Genomic DNA, 4164 nt, shown 5'->3' on the forward strand with positions numbered 1-4164 from the left:
TTTGCGTTGTATAACACTTGGTATAACAAATGCTTGGCACTTTCATAGCCCAACCGTATGGTATAACCTACACCTGTGCTATGAAAGGAACTTGATTTGTTGTTAACATAAGTTAGCATCATGAATTCCTGACAATATTTAAAAGTTTGGTGTTACTTAAATAAGATAATTAATATGATCATGTTAATAATTTATAATGAGCTATTAATGACAAATCATCCGATTGGAACCTCCTTTGTGTGTGGTTTCCAGTTGATTAATAAAAAGAGTTTATACTATACTTGTAACAACCCCGATTTCCCACGTCCTTTTTCGCGATACATTGCATATTTTCAGGTATTTTTTTTTTATATATATATATATATATACCGGTTCCACCAAATTTCTACCAAAATTTCGACAGAGTCTCCCCTATAATAGGAGGTCCCAAGTTATCGACAAAACCATATTACACTTCTAATTTTAATTCACATCCTGATCCAATCATCCTGGATCTCATCCCAACTCAACATCATCAACACAACACATGTTATTCAATAACATCGTATAATGTAATTCAAGTTAAAGATTCGATTTCCAACTCTAAACATGCATGGTTAAATAGGTACTTAAAGTTACAAACATTAAATTAAAGTCATACATTCAAATTTACAAATTAATATTACATTTCAAGTTTTAGGATATAAGACTCTTAATTTACAAATGATTGCATGGTCAAAAGCAAAAGGTAACTAAACCAATATCATTCCAGACGCGGCCTTGATGGACCTGAATATAGAAATTAACGTGTACACATAAATATAAAAAGGTAGTAACAAACAATAACAATGATAGGTAATAATCTTCATAGAATTTCTTTTGAGACATAAAATTAGGTATAAACCTCATTTACAACATGGATTTTCAATCTATTACCAATATCCATCTAATATCCTTTCCAATTTGTTGAGAATAATTTCATCTTGGAAATCTCAACACAACTCAATGATTTTCGAACACCATCTCCTTATAAATCAAATCTCTCTTTATACCAAGACATTTCTCTCTTGATATCATTAGCTTATCTCATTCCTTTGGAATAACTAATTAATATTTTCCCTTTTATTTTCTAGAAAGTAATCGCCGACACTAATAAATCTCATTAGTATCATTAGTCTTTTAATATTGGGATAGACTAATCACTTACATTCACGTACCGATATTAACACAACCGATTAGTATCATTAACTATTCTTATCTGGAGTATCAAATCTTATTCATATCTGATTTACCATCAAAGTTGCCGATGTCAAGAACCCTTGACACTATCAACCTCCTTACCTGGAGTAGCTAATCACACCAGAAATGGTTGCCGATACCAATGTGACCCATTGATATCATTAACTATTCTCGACCCATAATAGTAAATAAACCTATCTTTTTCATTGAACCAGGAGTAACCATGCCGATGTTAGTAATCTTTACTAACATCATTAGTCACCCAATTGCTCGGGATCGACTAATCAATTTAAAAAAATGCCAGCACCAATGAAACCTCATTGATACCATTAGCTATCCAAACCCGGATAGCTAATCAATGTCACCCTAAATGCCGGTACCAATGAAACCTCATTGATACCATTAGCTATCCAAACCCGGATAGCTAATCAATGTCACCCTAAATGCCGGTACACTTCATTTTTGTTATTATACATCTAACTCGACAGTCAGTACAGTAGCGCCACTAACTCTATTCAAATCAGCTAGTCCACTATATTTTCCTCGACATAAACATTCACAATTACACAAGCACAAGTACATTTATAGACAATACCATTTATTTAACTCTAACAAGTATTGTAAAAACAAAAGTTTGAGGTGTAAGACACCTACCTAATGCTTGAACTCGCGCAAAAGTCCCATGCTACTGAACAGATTCTGCAATCTCTCCTGTATTATTAAAGATACATATCAAATGTGGCTCCACCATAATTGAAAATTCTATTCTAAAATTCATTTAAATTTAGAATCGCATGACACATGCATTCACATATTTATTTATTTATTTCCTTTCTTTTCATGACTTGTTTTTCCAGACTGAATATCTTTAAACATGACGTAACAATCTTAATTTATTTTATTTTATTTTTGTCTACTCAATCCATCATGTACAGACTTAGTAACATCACATCCTTGCATTTATTCATACCATTGAAACTAATTCAGTTTCCTTATCAAACCAACTCTTGGCCGAATGACCTTATTTTTTATTTATTTATTTTCATGACGAGTTTTTCAATTCTTTTTCATAAGTCCACTTTACTTCATCTTAAGTAAATTTAACAACATATTTTCATCATAATTCCATGTACGCCTTAATTTAACCTTTTCCTCCCCTTTTATTATCCATTTGGACAGCGTTAAAATTCCATAAAATGAAATTTTCCTCACATTAATCTATTATTTCAAACATAACACAATTCATTTGGCATTCAACAAACCACAATCCCATAAAAATCCCCTTAACATTAGGTCGAATAAACTCAGGTTCAAGATTTCCATTTTTGGTTGGATTCCATATTATGATGAGAATTTGGATCTTTTTAAAATTCTTCCAATTGACACTCTACCTAATTTTCTTTATACAAATATATGCATCCATACCTAATTTTCATAGAAAATGAATCAAAGTCTTATCTCCTTATTTCTTCTTCATTTGGCCGAATGCCTTCATTCATGGTGAGGGATGATTCCCTTTTTAATTATTCCAGATAAACCTTTACCAATTCATTTCATATCTATTCTAACATCATTCAACTCAAATTCCATAGCAATTAAAACAATTAAGCTCATCCTCTCATTTATATGTCTAGGCCGAATCTTTGCATTAAATGGAGGATAAAGTTTTCTTTCAATTACCACTAGACCCAATCCTTTTTAATGCCTAAAAACATATATCCATTAAATCAACAAACTCAATGTCCCTTCATCCAAATTTCAAAACTTCCCTAACAAATTTTACGACACAATTAATCTATAACAACACTAATAACAAGAACACATTTTACCATTACATCTTACATAAACCCTACACCCACACAATTTTAATTTCATCAAAACATGTAATTAAATCAAGCTTCCTAAATGTTTTACTAAGACTAGCAATAGATTCAAATAGCAACAACTCATCCACCTTTGATTATTTCCTTGAACCCAACGGTCAGAATATATATCATTGTGTTGTATACAATATATCTCAAACTCATAATAATCCAACGGTTGGATCTCCATAGATCTGAATAAAACCGAACTAACCTGAAAATGGACGAGCTACTGTTCAACATGAACAAAACCTTGCCGGAGAGTGCGTTTCCGATCTCCACCGTCCAGAATGCAGGCCACATCTAGGCGCACCACATATCCAAAAATAGGCACGATCCAACGGTGGAAGAGAGAGAAATCGGCCGGCGACCAAAACTGCCCTGCAGGTATATTTCCTTATGTTTTCCAGTACACTTCCGATGATGATTTCTGTTCAATGGATTATGTTCCTTCAAATCCCTCCGGTCCGTTAATAGAAGAGTGGAAGAAGAACAATATATCCAAAACTCCACATGATCCAACGGTGGATTCCAAAGATATGGCCATTGAAGTATTATCGGTTCATCCAAATCCTGCACCTCTCTGTAACCGAATTCTCTAGTCTCTCACCCCTTTTCGTTTTTCTTTATTTATTCTAGTGGCCTTGTTTTTAAAGGTACCATTTTTTCCTAATTACATTTATGTCCCTCATTTATGTATTTATATATTATTTATTTATTTATTTATTTTTTCATGTAAACCATCCGGTTTGTTTTTGCTTAAATCGTTAGTCTTTACCAAACTCCTATTGGGATGATATCTTTCACCAATGTAGGAAAACATATTAATAGACTTCATGCAAAATTTCATCCCAATCCGACGATTGGATTGAAAGCTCTGCTTTCTAATGTAAATTTGGTCAGTTTATGACTTTTCGTCAACTATCCAAATTTTCTTGTTCAATCTTCACATAAAATAATATCAATTATCCTTCTAAACCTTTAAGGTCATTTTATTATTTTAGAATATATTCATTTTGTCATTTCTCTCATTATTTTATTCATCAAAACACGTTACCAGTTTCTGTCTTTATGAATTCTAAAA

At 32.3% G+C, this 4164-nt stretch overlaps 1 long non-coding RNA gene across 1 annotated transcript; it reads right to left on the minus strand.

Moving 5' to 3' along the window:
* Nucleotides 1-555: 555 nt before the first annotated feature.
* LOC112326781 (uncharacterized) lies at nucleotides 556-3693 on the minus strand. Its single transcript, XR_002980672.2, has 3 exons — nucleotides 3295-3693; nucleotides 1873-1929; nucleotides 556-768 (listed from the first exon to the last, which is right to left on the minus strand). It is a non-coding gene; the product is annotated as an uncharacterized LOC112326781 (long non-coding RNA).
* Nucleotides 3694-4164: the final 471 nt, after the last annotated feature.

This window comes from Populus trichocarpa, chromosome 3 (genome assembly GCF_000002775.5).
Source record: "Populus trichocarpa isolate Nisqually-1 chromosome 3, P.trichocarpa_v4.1, whole genome shotgun sequence".
In the NCBI taxonomy this organism is placed as follows: domain Eukaryota; kingdom Viridiplantae; phylum Streptophyta; class Magnoliopsida; order Malpighiales; family Salicaceae; genus Populus; species Populus trichocarpa.